At 44.5% G+C, this 22,101-nt stretch overlaps 1 protein-coding gene across 16 annotated transcripts in view; it reads right to left on the reverse strand.

Moving 5' to 3' along the window:
• DAB1 (DAB adaptor protein 1) overlaps positions 1-22,101 on the reverse strand; it is a 1,138,205-nt gene that overhangs the window by 999,450 nt on the left and 116,654 nt on the right. The window lies entirely within an intron of this gene.

Here is a 22,101-nt window from a genome sequence, read left to right on the forward strand (position 1 = left end):
AATTAAAAAAACAAAACAGGGGAGCCCGGGTAGCTCAGTCAGTTGAGTGTCCAACTCTTGATCTCAGCCCGGGTCTTGATCCCAGGGCCGTGAGTTCAAGCCTGACATTGGTCTCCATGTTGTGTGTGGAAACTACTTAAAAAAAAAAAAAAAAGACAAAAATCAACAAAATCCCTGTCCTCAAAGAGCTTCCTGTCTAGTGAGGGAGGAGACGTGAGTACAGAGACAAATTATAGCATCAACACGGCTAAGTCAACGGTATTCTGGGGGTGCTGTGGGAACCCAGAGTGGGGATGGGGGTGGGGAAAGGGGTGTGAGGGGAACAGTCAGGGAAAGCTTACCAGAGGAGGTTTCACCTGAGCTGAACCCTTCAAGGATGATGAGGATGGAGTTGGGGAGACAGTCAAAGGAAGAAGAGAGGAAGGGCATTCCAGGCAGAGGCAGGGGCCCAGGCCGATAAGTGGAGAGGGAAAACAGCGCAGCTCAGTGAGGGCACTGCTGGGCCCAGGCATCTGTATAGAACAGGCAGGACATAATGGTGAGCTGAGCAGGGGCCAAATCTCCAGGCCTTATGAACTAAAGCAGAAGCGTCTGGACATCCATCATCTGAAAGCTCCAAGGAGGGGCGATCACTGTTACTGCTCTGGCTAGTCTACAGACTGGGAAGACTGGCTCTGAAGGGGTTGGAAATTTGCTCTTCTCCGGCAAAAACCAGTCAAGTGGTTTAGAGGAGAAAATGAACCCACTTCAAGAAAGCTGTAAGTTGTGATTTCTGGTAAGTGGTGTTCTTGGGTGTCAATAAAACAGCTCAAGACCCTGCTTCCTTCTCCCGGGCTCTCAGAGTGGAGGTACACTCATTTCCTCACAGGTCTTTCCCTACCTGCCCCTGCGTGTGGGAAATTTCTGGTGAAAAACAAGCCACGTCAGCTGATCATTTCTTTCTTTTTCTTTTTGCTAATCATGGAATAAGCAAGCTCACCCTAAAGGACACACAATAGATATCACTGATTCAACAGGAGGCCTTGGAGGCGTAGGGTAGCTTTTCCTCCTCAGGGGCACCCAGACACCCTGTGCTCCTCTAGGCCCCAGCACTTTGTACTGGCACCTCTCCTCCATGGCGCCCTGGCACAAGAAAGGCCAGGAGCTGCCTCTCATGGCCAATGCCTAACGAAGCTCGGGATGGTGGTGGGGTGCGGGGGAGACTCATTAAGTGCTGACCAACGGAAAGGATAGATGAATCCGTGTTGCAAACTTGAGTCTGTATTTTGTGAATTTAGTTATGTGAAAGTTCTTACAATGGAATCAACCTCTGATAGTTGTGCACTTAACAAACCATTCATTCAACAAATATGTGAATGCTCATTTATATGCCAGGCACTGTTCTAGGCTTTTGGGGGTGCATCAGTAAATAAAATAGGCAAAATCCTCGCTTACGGTGTTTATGCTCTAGACAGTGAGCCAAGCAACGAACAAACAGACAAAGAGAGAATCCAATCACAGATGGGGATAATTTCTCTGAAGAAAAAACATTAAACAATATGAAAGGAATAGGGAGTAACCAGGAGTGGTTCAGGGAAGGTCTCCTGAGGAGGAGACCTTTGAGGGGAGACCAGCATGGGGTGAGGGAGCAAGTGAACGTATGTTCATGCAGAACATTCTAGGGAGGGAGAAGAGTAAATATAGGCCCTAGAGAAGGCTACCTGCTCTCTGTGTTGCTGGAACAGCAAACAGTTTGCTTTGGCCAGACGAAGAGAAGCAGGGGAGAAAATGAGGTCAGAGATATCCAGGGGCCACAGGCAGGGCCTCCAAATCACCTGTTTAAAAACTACATATTCTGGGGCGCCTGGGTGGCGCAGTCGGTTAAGCGTCCGACTTCAGCCAGGTCACGATCTCGCGGTCTGTGAGTTCGAGCCCCGCGTCGGGCTCTGGGCTGATGGCTCCGAGCCTGTAGCCTGTTTCCGATTCTGTGTCTCCCTCTCTCTCTGCCCCTCCCCCGTTCATGCTCTGTCTCTCTCTGTCCCAAAAATAAATAAAAGTTGAAAAAAAAATAAATAAAAAATAAAAACTACATATTTAAAGCCTTTAAATAGCTTTTTTTTTTAAAGTGTTGAGTTTTTCAGCCTCGATGTCCCCATCCATAAAATGGGAATAACTGTTTGTACCTCATAGGATTGTTGAGAAGATTATAGGAGATGCTCCTGGCACAAGACAAACTTCAGTATATGTTGTGGTGAAGGTTAGCTAGTGTCATTGCTGTCCTTGTTAGTGTCTCTGCTTTATAATCAGGGTGGAGAAGTTTAGGGCCGACTTCCTTTGACTTTCTCTGACTTTGTCTCCTTTCTGTGGCTCTGTCTTCCTTTTTGCAACAAGAAGGGAAGGAGATCACCCTGGGGTTGTTCATAAACAATCCGGTTTGAAAAGGTGAATCACTGATGAAACATGTCCAGGTATAAAGAAACGTTGCACATCCAGCTACAACAAGAGCTATGTAACTCTAATCTCTAAACAAACTGAGAACTGGAACCACACCCCTGAGCACCTGTGGGTAGTATGTTACAGTGGGAAAACCTACGCTTTATCAGAGACCTGGGTTCAAGCCCGAGGCTCACCAGTTACTAAAGAGCCATCAGGTTCCTGGACAAGACTAATCAGCCTCTCTGAGCCTCATTTTCTCTATAAAATGGAGAAATAAATATTTGTGTCAGAGAGAGAGAGAGAGAATAAGTAAATACCTATATTTAAGTTGCATAGACATGGGATTACCACTGGCAATGTTGAATAAATGATAGTGATTATGCTGGGGAAAACATGTTTGAAAAATCACGTACATATAAAGGCCAGCATCACACCAGTGGGGTTAACAGCATAGGTGCATTTTGTTACAGGACTGAGATTGCCTTTGAAAGCAGATGGGTCGAATACACTTGGGATTTTATATTAGGCATTTAACGAGGGCCAGCGAAATAAAAGAATGGTATTAGATCAGGAGGGAAAAAAAGAAGCCTTTTTTATAGAGGATGTTAGCTTACAGAATTGCCTCTTATTCAGGAGCAGCATGCCCCAATACAGAAAAGAAAGACGGAGGAATGGGTTTTATATCCAGCTCCCTTGTGTGATCTCTTCTAGAATCTCTGAGTTAGAGGTTCCTTCTCAAAAAAATAAGGCAAATACCACGAAGCTACTGCCCTCTGTGTAAAAACAAGATCCAATGGTAGTCTTGATATTTTTATTTCTCTTGATCCGAAACACTGTGTAAAACTTCATATTTTAAATACAATCAATCTCCTTTAAAAGTGCTAAAATCTCCCAGCAAAATGAAACGATTTTCTCCTAAAGGCTCCAACCCTCTTGCACTTTTCCTGTTGGGGTGCTGTTACATATTCCCACTGAAGTATTTAAATGTTTAATGTTAATTAGATGATGATGAGGCATTATTTTCCAAGACCACCCTGCATGGGGCAGAACCATCACTCTCATTATATTCCATTTCAAACAGGGGGGTCTGGAAAACAAAATCATTAGCAGAGTGCCTGAATGCTGTGGGCCGGCCTCCCTGGATAATGCCCTTGCCCAGAATCAAAGTTCTAGCTCAACACCTTTAAAATGAAGTTTCTCATGACATATATATGTGTGTGTGCGTGTGTGTGTGTGTGCATGCATATATGTATATGTATGTGTGCATGCGTATATGTATATGTATATGTATATGTATATGTATATGTATATGTATATGCATATGTATAGAGAGAGACAGAGACAGACAGACAGAGACAGACTTGTTTAAAGGCCATTTTTTGGTTTGAAATCTCCTACCTAGAGAGGTGGCTGGGTGATTTAAAGCACACTGCTGAGAAATTTCCCCAGCTCCTTCGCTTGCTCGTGTCCATCTGTCACTATGTGTGTAGTTCCACTATTAGTATCAGACCCTGGGGAGAAGGACATTTTCTAGCCACTGGATCTGACGTTTGGAAGTCTTTTATGGCATCTCATTAACCATAGATTAAAGGTGTTAGCTTTTAAGGCTCTAATCTCTCTCTCTAGTTCTCCCTCTGGCCGCTGTCCCCCACGTCTACCTTGGCGGCCTCAGCCATCCGACATCATACTCCCTTGCCACATGCAACTCCTCACTGCTTCTGAATATGGCATGTATTCCCAAGCCTCTGTGCTTTTGCCCCTGCTGTTCCTTCTGTTGGGAGCTCTCTCCCCTTTGTTCTCTGGCCAGCAAATCCCTATTTATTCTTTTCAAAGCTTGGTAAAACGTCTTCTCCTTTAGAAACGACATGCTCTTCTGCTCCTTTGTACTTGGTGCTTCAACAGCACTTGGCACCTAGCTCTCCCATAGCGCCTCCCAACAGATACCACCAAGAAACACTGTGAGGTCCTTGTGGAGCGGCTGTTAGCTACGGTGCAAAGAGCATGAGCTTTGGAATCAGACAATCACCGATTCAAACTCTAGCTCAGTCACCTTCTGGCCAAGTGGCCTTGGGTAAAAGGTGTAACTTTTCCAACTCCCCCATTCCTCAAACATACAAGGGAAGCAGCCATACATAATACACGTATGGCACGTCTGCGATGAGAATTAACTATCGTGGTGTATGTAAGGGGCTTATTAGGTAGAAGGTATCAGTATGTAGTTGCTATTATTGTTTCCCCAGCTCTGTAATGGGGACTCAGTAACTATGTTCTGAGTCTTATTATTCTCTAGGTATGCATTTGTAAAGACAACCAACACTTAAAGGTGTAACATTTCAAGAGGGAAAACTTACCATGAATCAATTAATCAGAAACTAGAAGTAAAAGATTAGTGTTCTATTTTTGCCTGCATATCAATTCTCATTATATGCCAGTTAGGTCACTCTGACATAAGCCTTTTAAAGGAAGTTCCAAAGATGGGGAGAACTTACGACTAGGAGGAGCTTGATCTGATGTTGGGGCTCAATGAATGCCAATCACATCTGCCAGATGAATCAGCGGTGAAGTAATCATGCTCCCCAGACAGGAAACTCAGTGTGAGGGGCGTCAGGGTCAGTGGACCTGACAGTACGATTTCAACCCACGGCAGGACAGCAAGTTTGCACTGGCAGGAAGTAGAATGGCATTCACCCCTTGGAAACAAGAGGCTGAGATGGAAAAGGGGAGAGATTACGGGAGAAGGGAAGAAAAAGAAATTAGCACAATGTGTCAAGGCCCAAGTAACAACATCCGTGAATATGAAGGTCTGGTCCAGCTCTTCAATGTTTGGCTTATTCATTCCTTTCTACATTCATCTATTCATTCATTCAAATATTTATTGAACACCCACTGTGTTCCAGGTGAGGAGCTAGAAAATAAAAATGAGTTAAGTATTGTTCCTGCCTTCTTGGAACTCACGTTCTACTGGGAAAGGCAAACATGTGACTATTTTACTCTTTCTATCAACCGTTTCCCCCATTGTTCTCCCACCATGAGTAGTAAAGTTCTTTTTGTAAATGTCAGCCTGGCATTACTATGCAAAGGAGATCAAGAGAAAAGGCAGGGTTCTTCCCACACTTAAGCCAGAGTTTAAAATAGAAAACACATGGCTCAGGAGTCAAAATTGAAGATTCCAATCTCTCCCCAAGTCGAGGTTCTTATTTTAGAGCTCTTTTCTCTAACCTTAGAAGATTAAGGTATTGTTTGAACAAGAGCTTTGCCTTAATAATTTTATGGAGAATATTTTGAAAGATATTGAAAAAATGAGACACAGGAGTGGGACATTTTGCTGAGAGAAATCCAAGTGGCAAAGAAGGATCTGCATTTACTCAGCATCTGCCATGTGCTAGATGTCACGAGCATTCACCCACCTATAAAAACTCATCTTCAAATGAACTTGAATGAATGAAGTCCTTTGGAGGCACTATTCATAGCTTCTTTAACAGAACCCTTTGGAAATAGCCATCAGGGAGGAATGTGGAGCACCCTCTTGACCCTATCCTAGGGGACAATAAGAAAGCCAGAGACTCCCATTCTAAGAAATAAGTGTGATTCTATAGTTATATTCTTACTAGATGTGATGGCAAATGATACTATCTTAGTGGTGAGAAAGTAGGTCGTTTAGCTATTTGTATTTCACTCCAAGCACCCATCCATCCATCCATCCATCCATCCATCCATCCATCCATCCATCCAATAAATGTTTCTTGAACACCATTCATTCAGCAAGCGTGGTGCCAGGATATGGTATCAGATAAGATACTGTCTCCGCCCTCAAGGACCTTACCACCTGGTGGAGGTGACAGTGTGATAGGGCCACGACAGAAGTCAGCAAAAGTAGCTACAACAGTGCACAGGAATAGCTGTTTATACGGTTAGGAAATGCTCCCTGAGAAGGAACCCCGGGCAGGACAGAAAGGGCGGCAGAGTGGAGAGGACACTCTAGGCAGAGGAAAGAGGCACAGGATAACCTGGCATTCAAGTACTTCATAAACTACAACTCAACATACTAGGGCATGGGCCCCCTGCTCCACTACCTATCACATATGTCATTGCTTTTGACCTGATTGCAATGTATGGACTTGTGAAAATTCATACCACATCCTAGGAAAAACACAGTCCTGAAGCATAGCGGAGGCATGATGGCTCCAATCCCAGCTTTGCCTCACCCTTGCTGTGTAATTTTAGGGAGGAGGCATTTAATATCTGAGTCTTAGCATCCTCTTTTGCAAAATAGAGCTAAAGGAGCTGCCTGGCAGAGTCACTGCAAAAGGGTTAACAGAATATGGTAGGTGCAGTGCAGCGCCCAGGACTGTGCCTATTACATGTTTATGAGAACGTGGCATTTTTCTGCCCTTATTATTACCGCTACCGCTACTATTATCTTGAACCAAGATTAAGGTTTTAATGTCTTTGACTGCAACTGTTTCTGGAAGAGGAGATACATTAGGAGAAGGACCGCCCCTCAATCAAAAGGTTTTCAATGTTCTCTATTAGGAATCATGAGCAATCTGACCTTGTAAAAAAATAAAATGGTCTGAATCCTTTACATCCTGGCTTGGTTCCTAAAGGCAGCTAAAGTGATATTAGAGACAAAGAGAAACATTGCAGGGAAGGCAATGGCCTTAATTTCCGAGGTGAATGAGATGGAAAGCCCCAGTGCCCAGCGGTAAACCTCTTAGTATTTATGAAACTGAAATTACACTATTCCCATAAAAGACAAAGTTAAAGAAGGGTGCACTCTACATAACGGCCTCTTGTTAGGCCTTCCTGATCACCTGGCCTCTGTTTTCTGAAAACCACCAGCACCCCTGTGTTTCAGGGCCACCGTCCACTGGGGGCAGACAGGAACTGTTTATTTAGCCAAATGAAAATTTCCGCTTAAATAAAAAATACTAGTGGCGTTTGGGTTGGAAAAACAATTACCTAGACTCCGCATCGCAGCTGCAAATTACATCGGCAGTAAAAGCAAGTCGGGGGCACAGATCTCAGTGCCTCTGCCTGACATCAAAGGCAGCCAGCCTTGTTTCTTCATCTGTGGTCGGAACAATATTTCTCTTTGATCTTGGACACCAAGAACCAGCGTGGGGGAGGCACAGGAGGCAAGGAGGTGCCTGTGCTGATGTGTAACAACATGCAGCCTACTGATGCTGCGTGGTGGAAATGCCAAGCGGGGTCAGGAGAACACCATTTAAACAAGAGGCTGAAATCTAGAAAGAGTATCAAGATGAAATGGTTTCCTTCAATCACGTAATCAACAAGTCTTCTTGGAGAGGGAGGTGCGTGCCCATTCTGGAGGGCCGTTGGAGAGAGCGGGATGGGAGGGGGCGGGAGGGGTTGCATGCTGCAGAGTCAGAGACCTGGCTTGGGGTCCACTGTTGCCACTACTGACCGGGGGATGTGGGACACATGACGTAACGGCTTGCATCTTATTTCTCTCTTCTAGTCCTATCAAGGCCTGTTCTTTTTTGCTCACCATTAGGCTCCTGAACCTTGAGGTTTAAATTCGGTCTTCAGGAGTTGGGTTCAAATCCACGCCATCTCTATTTTGCCTGCCCTTAACCCAAACTACAACTTTCTTAGGGTGGGCAACCAGTCCTACCTTCTGCCCTTAGGCACCAGTTCCTTCCTCCGAACCCTGAGACTGGCACCTCAATCAGTGTTCCCAGTACTCATTTAGAGGGGCAATTCACACAAGTGCAAAGTACTCAGCGGGTCACTAGGTGACTGAGCCCAGCTCAGAGTCAGGAGGGCAGACAGGCTAGCAAGAAGGCCATTTCTCTGGAGAGGGGGAACAGAGAAAGGACACTTGGAGGCTAGTCAAGGAAGTCTTCCTGAAGGAGGCAAGACTGAACTATATTCTGAAGGATGAGTAGGAGTTCTCTAGGTAAGATATGTGAATAGCTTAGTTGAACAAGTTGGTTTAGTGTTACATTTATACTTCTGCTCCCTTCGTGGTGCTCTTCCTGAGTATCTCACACTCTGTTACACCTGTTCCACATCCACTGTCTCCAGTGCTTCCTGTCTGTATTAGCAACTTTCAATCTGCTTCCCATAGAGATCTACAGATTCCTTGGGACCCCCCTTTGGAGTTACTCATGTAAAAGTGGAAGGGGAGATTGTACATTGCATTTCATTCTTACGATGATTACCCTATGAGGTAGGCAGTATTCATTCTGTTTTAGTGATTAAGAAACTGAAGCTCAGAAAAGCTAAGCGATACACTCAATGTCACAGAGATGGTAAATAACAAACCCAAGATCCATCCATGTGGCATCACTAAAGGACATAACATATGACCACAGTGATCCCTTCCAGCCCCAGCTCATCATAATCCCCTTACATATCCTGTACACCACTCAAACTTTCATTTTTTTCAAAACATGCATATTCTTATTCACACCATTCTGCTAAAACCAACTCCTAGGGTTTTCATCTTGGTAACGAGTACCATTTTCTACCTAATGACCCAAGCTCAAAACTAATGACTCATCTTACATTTCTCTCCCGACCACCCACAACCAATCAAGCCACCAAGTCCTATGACCTCCTATTTTTTTTTCCATATCTATTAAGACACTTTATGGCCTCGAGTTATTTTTTTTTTAATGTGACTAAAAGTAGCTTAAACTTTAAGTGGTTTATTGTTTCATAGCACAGATTTCCAGATGTAAGACAGTTCCAGAGTTGGGTAATTAAGAGATTCAGTGGTACTTCCAAGGCAACCGGTTTCCATCCCCAGAGGGCTGGCTTGTCTCCTACTGACCCCTCACAGATCCAAGAGAGCTGCCACACCTGTTTCCTTCCCTCAGTCACAATCAGAAGCAAAAAGATGAATTTCTCCTCGCCCATCTCTTTTTAAGAGTAAGAAATCTCTTCCTTGAACCACGCTTTGCCCTCAGCCTCCCGCAGACATGCAGTGCCTTTTATCAGCCAGCATTGCATCACATGTCCCCAAATCAAAACACAGCTAAAAGAAAGACAGTGGCCACGACCGAATTTATCAAGAGTCACTCCCTGATCTGGGGAGGGTCCTATACTAGAGTAATGACTACATGAAGAGTAAGCACCTGAGCAAAAACAGGCCTCTGTCGGCAAGAGAAGAGGGGAGAAGAATAGATTTGGCAGTCTCTCAAATCCCTGCCTTCCTCTTCCACTCAGACATTCCACAGATCAACCAACCATCACCCCTCACCTAGATTCCTGCAACAGGTTTCTAACCAGACTCTATACTCCCAGTTTGATTTCTTTGAAAGCAACAACCAGAGTAAAGTTTACATAATACAAATACAATTGTATCTAATCTTATTTAAATATTTCAACGGCTCCCTCCCAGAACAAAGTCCGAATACTACAAGGTGGCATATAAGCTCACCCCTAGGTCTTGAGATTTATCTGCCTCCCATTTTATGCCATCCTACCTCACTAGGAATGCCAGATCACCCTTTTCTGTCTGAGGAGCTCTCCCCATCATCACTTAGGACCCCCTCCAAGAGTTTCTGTTCAAGCTCCCGGACAACTCAGGCCCAAAGTACTGAATCTAATTGTGGGCGTGGCGGGGTGGGGGTGGGGGGCAGTTATGATGAACTGACCCAAAGGCAGCTGAGTATGTCACTAGGAAAGCTGAGAAACCAGAGCTAGGGGATCTGGGAATATGACAGTTTAAATAAAGGGTGCATCCAAGGGGTTACAATTAAAAGAAAAGACAAACTAGACACGAAGCACAGGAACACCAATCTAAGGACAGAAATACGGGGCATGAAAAGAGATACAACCCGAAACTCTGGAGAAGGGACCTTATGATAGTGCCTGGGGCCTTTTCCTGGGGCAAGGGGAGGAAATTACAGGGTATCAGCAGGTCCCTCCTGGCCCTTTTGCTCTCAGGTCCGTTGCTTGCCCTTTACCTGCTCTGCTCTCTACTGCAGAATCTTGATCCCTGCAGGCCACATCTTCCGGGCTCCTACATCAGCCGGCTTCTTGCTGAAGGAGAAACAGAGGCGGGGAGGGAAGAGGGAGAAGCCCACTACTCCCCTCTGGCTCTGCCTTAAGCAGCATTACCAGCAGCTCCCTCCTCCTGTGGCTGGATCTCCAGCTGGAGAGGCCCACTGGGGCTCGGCCTCTCCCTGGTGACTCTGGCTGCTGGGCTCCAGGGACATCACCCCCTCACCGTGTCTCTCCAGCCTGAGAGTGGTGGCAACTTCCTACTGTTACTAGAGGCAGAATGCCTTTCCATCTCCTGATGGCTTTCCAGCTCCTCCATCACTGTGTAACCAATACTCTGAATTAAATTTCCTCTGTTTTACATTCTTTGAGTGGGTTTTGTTTTCCTGATTGGACCCTTACTAATGTAGGCACTGAGCCAACTCTGTACGATTTCTCTGCGAAATCTCTTACTCTCTCCTTTGCGTCGCTTTCAGGAAGCAGAACAATATGATGATGAAGAACAAATGGCTGGCAGTCTGGTGGACCAGACTTCAAACTCCAGCCCTGTCTCTCACTGACGGAAAGGCTTGGTTAAAATTGCTTAGCCCTTTAAGTCAAGGCTTTTTCAACTGAGGTGAAAGGTAGCATCCTGTTCTTAACCCTTGTTAGAACTCAATGAGGGGCTGTATGTAAAATGCAAATTCTGATTCAGAACGTGGGAGGTGGGGCCTGAGATTTTGCATTTCTATCACTGCCCCCAGCTGATGGTAATACTATGGTCCAGGAAGGAACCACTGTTGGAATAGCAGCTCTCTGGGCTAAGGGTTGGCAGACATTCCCTGCAAAGATCCATGGAGTAATTATTTAAGGCACTGGGAGCTCTGTTGCAACTTTTCAATTCTGCCCATAGAACTTTATTTACAAAAAACACGGCCCTAGGGCCGGAGTTTGCCAACCCCTGCTCTAGGCTGTAAACTGTCTCAGGACATTGTCTGTTTTACTGAGCACCTTATTCTCATCACCCAGCACAGAGCCTAGCAGGGAGCAGCGCTCAATAAATGTTTGATGTGCCTCTGAACAGACTCCTAGGGTATCCTCAGTCTCTACTGTAGAACCTGAAACTTGAAAGCCAGTGTTTACTGAATGTTCACCATGCTCCAGAAAATATTCGAAGTCCACTTCATAGACATTGTTTTCTTTGATGCTCACAACCGCCTTAAGAAGTAGGTGTTACTCTTACCCCCATTTTCCAGATAAAGGACATGGAGGTCAGACCTCTGTATCTAGGACACATGAAAGCCAGGTTTCAGGACAGGGCAGATTTCTCACACCGTGCTCTCTCAGCGGTCCGTTTGCCCTGGAAACTTCCTCCCACCATTTCTTCTAGAAATTCTTCTAGAGAATAATATCAGTCGTTTTCTTTTCCCTATCACTTGAAATTCCCATAATAGTGTTGGGCACAGAGTAAGCACTTACCAAAGTGTTCCTGAATGGTATTTTAAACCATCCTACCCTTAATACACATTGCTGTGAGTCTGGGTCACGAGAAAAACATCCTGAAGATCTCTGTTTCCTCAGCATATAGTAGTAGTAGAAGTTGAGCCTGAAGGTACTGATTATCATATCTAAAAATGCCTAAAGTGGTATTAATAATTTAGCAGTGAAATTCCTGTGGGCAAAGATTCCTGACAGTCTATAAGTCTCTGGAGGTCAGAGGCTCTGGGTCCAGTAGAGACCTGGGCATTTTATGGTGTTTACTATGTATGTTTGACCGATAAAATGAGAAGCAAAGTAATACAGCTGGAAGAACAGAGGACTGGCTCTGCCTCGGGTTAGCTTTGTGTCTTCATTACCCTAGACCTGAACTTTCTTATCAGAAGACAAGAGCTTTGGACTAGAGCATCATTTAGGTTCTTTGGGTTTTAAAATGCTATTGCTTGAAAACACAATGATACCATCGAAGACATTTTGAAGAGTGTTGGCTTTTAAAGAAAATGACCAGAAACTACAAGAATTAAAAAATTAATGTCACTTCGAGGCACCTGGGTGGCTCAGTTGGTAAAGCATCCAACTCTTGGTTTGGGCTCAGGTCATGGTCTTATAGTTCATGGGTTAAAGCCCCACATTACGGTTCGTGGGTTAAAGCGTGGAGCCTGCTTGGGATTCTCAATCTCTCCCTCTCTCTCTGTCCCTCCCCACTTGCATGTGCACGTGTGTCCTCTCTCTCTCTCAAAATAAATAAATAAAGTTTAAAAAAAATGAATGTCACTTTTATGTGGTTGGTGTCCCTGTGGCAGTATTTTCTCTTTTCTATGGCCTCCTGTTGGTCCACCCTACCAGCCAATTTCTAATTTGTCTCAAACCAAGAAACCAGATAATCAGGATTACTATAATGGTTTGTAGAGGAGGTGAGAATTGATCATAGCTAATAGTCTTAAAGACTTCCCTAATAAAGACGAGATTTAACGCATGTGCTTTGTGATGACTATTTTGTCTGTAGCATGAGAATGCTTGTATGTGTGTGTGTGCGCACATGTTGTGCTTGTGTGTGTGCACGCATATGTGTTTACACACTTATTTACATATCTACTGATAAAGTCATCAGACACTAGATAAAAGTAATCAGTAAGACGGCGATTCTGTGTTATTGTCCGCACTTACTGAATGAGGAAATTGAGATGGTTGGACAACTTCCATCAGGATACATACCCCAAAACTAGGTCTCCTGATTTCCAATCACAAAACATCACAAGAATGTGTGGTGTCTACCCATTCCCCAAGTTGCCTAGGTCTTAAAGGCAAACAGCCCCAACATCTCTGCTGCCCTCTCTTAAAGGCTGCCTTGTATCATAAGGTTGAGATCATAAATAAGTTAAATGCGCCATTTTCCTTCTGATCAATCGAGCAACCCCAGCCAGGGATGACTGCCAGCCTTCCTACTGCTGAGATGCCCTTACACTTCTGGGATGCTCAAGGGCACTGTCCACTAGCATAATAAATGTTGCCAAAGAGCCTCCCTCGTCATGGGAATCTGGGACTGTTTCATACCATAGAGACCACACTGAAGTGGCTAGTCTTGTCCCACAATCCACTCTTAATTTTTTTTGATCTGACAGATATTTATTAAGGGCCAACTGAGAATTCAGAATTCAGAGTCATTGCTAACATATGGGTGCCAGGCCTTATAATGCAAGTTTTACATTTATTAACAAATTTAACATTCACTATAACCCTACGAAGTAGCTACTATTCCCATCCCCATACTACAAATGGGGAGGCTGAGGTACAGATATTAACATGCCCAAGGTCACACAGTTGACCAGGGCTGAAGCCAAAGTGACACCCAGGCAATTTACTCTTTACACATCACGACTGTTACAAGAAAGACACAACCTCTGCCCTAATGGAGCTTCCACATAATGGGAAATACAGGGCAAGCCATTATCACAATTCTGTTAACTACATGAAAAAGAAGTTTCAGGAGGTTAGAAAACATATAATAGGAGATCTAATCCTTGTGGGGAAGGAGGGGGTGTCAGGGAGGCTTTTCCTGGGGAAAAACTGTTGACATTGAGTTCCCAAGGATAAGCAGGAGTTCACCAAGTAGAGGGAGAGGTGAGTCTCCCAGACAAAAGGAGATGAGGGTAGAGGCCTCGAGGCAAACAGGAGCATGGAAGGTGAAAGAAACCGCAAGAAGCCAGTGTGGCGGACGTGGGGGGGGGGGGCAAGGCACCAGATGAGGCTGAAGAGGTGGCCAATGTTGGCACCCCAGTAACCACGATGGCATGGGGAAGCAGGGCAGAGAACAGAGAGATGACTGGAAAGCCAACCATAAGCCTACATGGAACCCTTCCTGTCCCTTGCACCTGAGTCTGGCTCTCTTTCCTTGCTGCCTCTATTCACTTAGTATCCCCACAGGCGTTTCCAGAATAGAGTTGCACCAGGAACTCTTTCCATTTCGGAAAGAAAATGAGACATTTATTAAACATTTGCTCTTTCATTTGATGCAATTTAGTCAATCCCTTACAACAAAATGTTTGAAGCTTTTATTATACTTTTCAATTATGGAAATGAAAGGATCAGAGGGACCCGCCTGCTCTCATACCACGGTGTGGGAGGGAGCTGGCTCTCGGGCTGGAGTTTTTCTATTCAGACTCTTGTGCTCCTTCCACTGCTTCACGCCACTGCTGGTGTAAGTGGAGAGGGCAATCAGTAGAGGATGCCACAAAAAACTCCGAGAAATCAAAGTCTAAGAGAGTACACAGAAGCCACCTCCTTCGCTCATGAAGTTCAGCGTGAGCACTAGTGTGAAATCTTCTCTCCCCGTGTTCCCCCTTTGCCCCACAGGCAGAGTCTCAGAGGGAAACAGATGGCACACTCAAATTGGACAACTGGAGGAGTGTTCAATAAAAGGCCTACTTACAAAGGTGTAGGGCGGGTAAAGGATAATCACCAGGGATAGTAATTACTGGGCAGCATCCTCCGCCTCCTTCTGAAGGAACAAGGAGAGAGAGTGGTTATAGGACCCTGGAGAGGACACGGTTGGAGGAGGGGGAGGCATACAGAGAGGGCTGCCTGACAGGATTGTGGTGTTCAGTCCTTAGTGACACCACAGGACAGCAGCCAGGGAAATAAATACCCACACTCACTCACTCCCTTCCAAGCCTCCAACCCTCCAACCTCTGGTTAATTCTCCCCATTGGCCAAACCAAAGCAAAGTTTGAAGGTGTTAGGGGCTGAATCGTGTCCCCTGCTATTCACATATGGAAGTTCTGACCCCCAGAACCTCAGAATGTGTCCAACGTGGAGACGATCTTTAAAGTGATCATTACATTAAAGTGAGGTCATTAGGGTGGATCTTGATCCACAATGACTGTTGTCTTTATAAAAAGAGGAAATCTTGGGGCGCCTGGGTGGCGCAGTCGGTTAAGCGTCCGACTTCAGCCAGGTCACGATCTCGCAGTCCATGAGTTCGAGCCCCGCGTCAGGCTCTGGGCTGATGGCTCGGAGCCTGGAGCCTGTTTCCGATTCTGTGTCTCCCTCTCTCTCTGCCCCTCCCCCGTTCATGCTCTGTCTCTCTCTGTCCCAAAAAAAATAAAAACGTTGAAAAAAAAATTTTTTTTTTTTAAAAAAGAGGAAATCTGGACACGGACACGTACAGAAGGAAGGCTGCGTGAAGACACAGAGCAGACACCCATGTACAAGCCAAGGAGACAGAGGCCCCTGGAGAAACCAATCCTGTCACATTTTGATCTTGGACTTTCAGCCTCCAGAGCTGTGAGAAAATACCTTGCTGCTGGTAAGTCACCCACTCTGTGGTGCTTTGTTATGGAGGCCCAAGCAAACTAACACAGAGGGCAAGGTTGCTGTGTGATGTGGTCCACCCAGGTCGGCCCCCAAGCCACAGAGCAGGGTCAAGAAGGGAGAAGAGAGACTATGGAGGAGTAAATGAGAGAGACACAGCACAACTCCTGCTCAGGCCCCTCAGAAATGGGTATTTTACAAGGTGCTAGAGCAACATCAACAAGGCTGGCGAAATGCCACTGGAGCAATACTTGCCCACAGCCGTGCCCCCCTCTATCTGGCCACAAAGCAGAGCTCCCCCCCACCCCACAATGCTGGTGTCTCCTTCCTTCCCTGACACCACTTATCCCCATCCCAGCCCGCCTGAGAGGCATAGCTGGAGTTCTGGTCCTCTGACAGACCTTTCCAGGCACTTGTGACCACACCTTCTCCCTCCCGGGTCTCCGGGGATGGTCTAAACCCACACCTGCATGTTTGGCTAGACTGTCTGGCAGTAAGAGAATGCATATCCCGAGAGAAGGGACCATCTTATTTATTTCTGATAAATGATAGAACGACCAATGGTTGAATGGAGAAAGCTAACAGTTATTGATTACCATCAATGTGCCAAGTATCATGTGCAGTGTTTTCACATTTTTTAACACTGCCCATTCAAGATCAAGGAGCCAGGAAAAAATTAACATTTATTTGGCACTTACTATAGGCCGGGCAGGGGTGATGGGAAAATACTTAACAACCCATGCAGAACAGCGCCAAACACATCAGAGCAGATATTGGCCATAAACCCAGGGATGGTTGGGCTCACACCAGGGCTGAGGATCAGCTTGGCACCCGGCCCTCGTGCTGAGTAATCTCTTGTGCATTATTTCACTGGGTCCTCATAATACCAATTAAGATAGGTTTTATGATCCCCATCACAAAACCCAGAAACTTGAGGCACAAAAAAATGAGGTCTGTTGGGTGCAAGGTCATGCAGAAAATAAGTGTGGAATTGGAACCCACACCTAGGTTCATACCCGGATCAGGCTGGTCAGTCTTACCATGCTGTCCCTTCATACGGGGTCCCTTTCCTTGGGACACACTTCTCCTGGAGAGCTGCAGGGCTCGCTTCTTCCAGTATGAAAGTGCCATCACCTCAGCAATTCCTTCCTTTTTAAAATTAACCCCCCCACACCCATCTCCCTTTCAAGCTTTGTTTTTCTCTGTAGCTTTTTTGTCTTTTCTTTTCTTTTTTTTACATTCCTTGTGGTAAAAGGTATTTAACATAAAATTTACTATTTTAATCTTTTCTTAAGCATCTGGGGCGCCTGGGTGGCTCAGTGGGTTAAGCATCTGACTCTTGATTTCAGCTCAGGTCATGATCTCAGGGTTGTGGGATCAAGCTCCATGTCAGGCTCCACAATAAGCATGGAGCCTGCTTGGGATTCTCTCTCTCTCCCTCTCTCCCTCTGCCCCTCTCTCCACCTCACACTCTCTTTCTAAAATAAAAATTAAAAATAAAATAAAATAAAATAAAATAAAATAAAATAAAATAAAATAAAATAAAATAAAATATACAAGTCAGAGGTATTAAGTGCATTCACAATGTTGGGAAATCCTTACCGCTATCCACTTCTAGAACTTTTTTTATGATCCCAAACAGAAACTCTGTACCCATGAAACAATAAATCCCTATTTCCTCTCCCCTGACCCCTGGCAACCATTATTCTACTTTCTTTCTCTATGAATTTGCCAATTCTAGATGTCTCATATAAGGGGAATCATATGATGTTTGTCTTTTTGTGTATGGCTTATTTCATTTAATATAATATCCTTGGAGTTCATCCATACTGTAGCATGTGTCAGATTTTCATTCCTTTTTAAGGCTGAATAATATTCCAGTGTGTGTGTGTGTAGTATTTATCCATTCATCTTCCAAAGGACATTTGAGTTATTTTAGCCTTTTGGCTCTTGTGAATAATGCTGCTATAAACATGTGTGTACAAGTATCTATTTGAATCTCAGCTTTCAATTCTTTTGGGTATATACCTAGGATTGAAATTGCTGGATCATATGGCAATTCTATGTTTAACTTTTTGAGGATCTACCAAACTGTTTCCATCTCTATAACATTTATAGCCATCTGTCATACTATATGTTTTACCAATTTATTTTGATTATTGAATGTCACCACCCACGAAGATATAAGCTCCAGTAAAGGCAGGGATTTTGCCGTGTTTGATTCACTATTATATGCTCCATACCTTGCACATGTCTGGCACAAACTAGGTGCACAATAAATATTTACTGAGTGAATGAACATATTTAGTGGGGGCTCTGACCTTAAGGTTAAGGGTCTCTGGGAGCCAAAAGAGCGGAGTAAGGTCTTTGTCTGTGGTATGAAAAGCAATAACATCAAAGAGGCAGAAACGACTTAGGTGCAGGATGGAAGTGAGAGATCAGAGCAGGGAAAATAATAGCAAGGGTTGGCTCTGTGTGAGGCTGCAGACAGGAAAATCCGCCAACAGGCCAGTAGCTACTGGGGATCCAATCAGTATGGGAAGAGGTATTCAGGATGAAATAAGGTGAACATCTCAGACCAGAGAGTGAGACAAAAACGGTACTGCCAGGAGGGCCTTAAGGTGGGATTAGCTGAGAAAGACAGATACCATATGTTTTCACTCATATGTGGATCTTGAGAAGCTTAACAGAAGACCATGGGGGAGGGGGAGGGGGAAAAATAGTTACAAAAAGAGACAGAGAGAGGCAAACCATAAGAGACTCTTAAATACAGAGAACAAACTGAGGGTTGATGGGGGCTGGGAGGGTGGGGAGGGTGGGGAGGGTGGGTGATGGGCACTGAGGAGGGCACCTGTTGGGATGAGCACTGGGTATTGTATGGAGGCCAATTTGACAATAAATTATATTTAAAATAAATAAATAAATGAATGAATAAATAAATAACTTTTTTTAAAAAGTAGGATTAGCTGAATGGTGAATAGGAGGGCCTGCTTGATTTAAAAAACAAAACAAAACAGACCAAAACGTGGAGGTGCCTATACAATGTTTTGAACTTGAGACCCAGGACAGTTTCTGGCACACATTAAGCATTGACAAATATTGACAACTTATCATTAACTTGATATATGACTGAGGCAAGTCACTTTCCTTTTGTGCAACAGATAGAGAATATCTGTAAATATAGTGAATATAAATAGATCAGTGGATTAAGTATTTTTTTAAGAGAATCGCAGACCAAAGAGTAAGCACAGTGGGTTTATGAGAGGGCAGCTGGAGGTCTAAAGCCCCGCCTATGAGCCCTGCACTTCACAGTGGCTGAGTGTTGGTCTCCACATGCTCCAGGAATCTGCAGCAACGTTTGAAGGCCCCGGGCTGTGTGACCCAGGAGGTCCATTCCACTCTGACCTGCATCCCCATCACGCCTACCACAGACCCTTCCAGACAGCAACGGCAGATCTTCATTTCACACTTAACATTTGGCAGATGCTTTTCCTAGTGCTTTTCATGTCCTGACTTATTTAATCTCCAATTCAGAAAAGAGGATATTGAGGCACAGATTGTTTAAGTGGCTTCCCCAAAGCTACATGGCTAGTCAGTGGCGAAGGCTGCGATCAGACCCAGTTATCAGGCTCTGAGACCCAGGCTTTTACCTACAACTCTCTGTGCGTCCCACAGTGGGGCACAGAATGCACTTGGGTGATTTTAATGCAACTGAGGAAGGAGTGGTTTGATAGAAAGAGGAAAGAAAAGATAAAGATGGAAGAAGAGAGTGTGATCAAGTTGGACCCCAGAAAGCACTTGACTCCCTAGAGGGTTAGCAGCTGGAGCGTGACACTGGCTTCCAGGTGCAGGTACCAGGAACCAGTCTGTTACCTTCCCCAAAGTCCTGGGACCACCTCGGACGAGATGGTGTCTCTTGGCCCCACATTTTCTAATCCAGAGATGGTAAACTCCTATTTTTACAGAAATATCGTAAGAGGAACACATTCTTTAAGAAGACTTTTCCAGAAAAATGGGAGATGTCAATTTACCAAAAGGACTTTTTTTTTTTCCTGGAACAAGACAATTCTGTGATTCATGAATAATGATAGGAAATAGAAAACTGCCCATACTTCTATAGGCTTTTTCCCCCTTTAATGAATTTAATGAATCAGAATACATACAACTCAATAAAAATAGAACTGAAAAGCCTGGTAAGTATCATTCAAAGCCTTTCAACCAGTCATTTTCATATTTCCTGAAGCCAGCGTTTCCATTAAAGTGGTACATCATTATGCAAAATTAGAATTTTGCGGTATCCTCAGGAAAAGGATGCAAAACTTGGCAATAGATAAAGGTAAAGGACAGGGGTAACCCGCAGGAAAAAAAAGAGTTTCTCAGTGTTTTTTAGCCATTCCACTGCCATTTGGGGAGGGATAATTTTCGACTGGATGGAACTGTTCTGCATATTGCTAGTTATTCAGCATCCCTGATCCCTGCCCACTTTTCCAGTAGAGAGTTAAAGTCCTTGTAGCCACCCAAACCACCTAACATGTTTCCAGATGCCTCCTAGCAGGAAAGTGCTTACCCAGGCTGATAACCACTGGTGATCAATCCAGGTAAATTCAGGAAACACTGACTGAATACCCTCATGGATCCTTAAGCAGCCCACAATTCTAGTACAGGGGAAGCAGAGACAGGACTGAATGTACCAAACTATCACCCAAGACCTCATGTGACAGCTGAGCCTTCTGTTCAAGTTTATCTAATGTGACACAACATGCAATGGCTTCAAAAACATAAAATGAAATACTCTCAAAGGCTAGAGTCCATCTTGCATCAAAAGTGCCTAATTTGGGGCATTTGGGTGGCTCAGTTAGCTAATTGTCTGACTTCAGCTCAGGTCACGATCTCATGGTTTATGAGTTTGAGACCCGTGTCGGGCTCTGTGCTGACAGATCAGAGCCTGGAGCCTGCTTCAGATTTTGTGTCTCCCTCGCTCTCTGCCCACCGCCCCCCCACCCACCCAACCCACTCCCCACTCATACTCTGTATCTCTCTCTCAAAAATAAAAATGAAAAAACACTTTAAGCAACTAATTAAATCAACTGAAAACATAATCTACAAATATGGGAACCAGAAGGGACCCCAGTGATCATCTAGTCCAGGAGGTGGCACACCTCTTCTTTAAAGGGCCTCATGGTAAACCTTTTTGGTTTTGTGGTCCATACAACCTCTATTGCAACCATTCAGACTCTGTCTTGTAGCTCAAAGGCATCCAAAGACAATATGCACCTGAATGGGCATCACTGTGGCCCAATAAAACTACTTACAAACACACTTAAATAAATGTGAAATATTTAAATAAAGGCAGGATCAGTGTTACTGATTTTTTTATTTTATTTTATTTTATTTTTTTGCCTCAGGCTCCAATATGGCTCCACACAACACTGTTGCTGATCTTGTCACCATTTTAAGTTTTGATGATGTGCTCATCATGGAACTTTTGGCATTAATTGTGATTTTAAAAATATTTCATTCAAATATTACTTAATTACTGAGTTATTGGCGCTCTCCTTAAACTTAAGCTATTGAGGCCATTCTTCTCTATCATGTCCCTAGTTTGGGTCCTGCCTCATGCTCCCAAACCTATACCCCTGTCTCCATTCTTCCTTGAGCTGCTCCCTTTATCCATTTTCCCAATGGCCCCATTCGTTGTTAAGTTGGGTCCCAGCGTCTTGCTATATATTTTCATACTGGGGTTCATGTCTTGGCTCCTTCACCCTCTCACTTTTTCTCCTACTTGGGAACAACAACAAATCTCTTCCCACATCGCATGTCGGGCTGTTCTCACCTTCAGACCCTTCAAAGCATCAGCTTCTGCTTCGAGAAGTCTTACCTAGAAATATTCCTAATACAGCAGACCTCTCCTTTCCTCAGTGTGGTAGGTAGAGAGAGGGAAATGCAAGAGAGAAGTCCCCCTCACTGGACAGTGAAAGGACCTCCATACCCCAATATCTAGGATGCAGTGGGCCTTCAATTCATTTTTATCAAATTGAAGTAGACAAGCTCTTTCATCTAGACTTTTAGTTTACATGAGAAGGCCAGAAGGAGGAAGGCTTGGAGAAGACTAATTTCATGTTCTTAAAGTGAGACAAAAGCAGCCTTACTTGTGAATTTCAATGGGTGAAATGAAATCACTGGGTAAAATAGCCAAAGTAGGCCTCATTGATAGTACCGGACCCAGAAAATGTAGTCACCATGGCGCAGGCCCTACGTAGCTGGTCTATGGCAGAATATCCACGTGTTTTACCCACTTTTGATTTCCAGTGTGCTCCTATTCCATGGGAAAGTGAGAGGGCCAATTCAGAAATAAATTACTGCTCTCAGTTAAGCCCCCGTTCCCCAAATCCCTAGCCTTCCTTTAGCCCATTTATTTAATTT

This window comes from Felis catus, chromosome C1 (genome assembly GCF_018350175.1).
Source record: "Felis catus isolate Fca126 chromosome C1, F.catus_Fca126_mat1.0, whole genome shotgun sequence".
NCBI lineage: Eukaryota > Metazoa > Chordata > Mammalia > Carnivora > Felidae > Felis > Felis catus.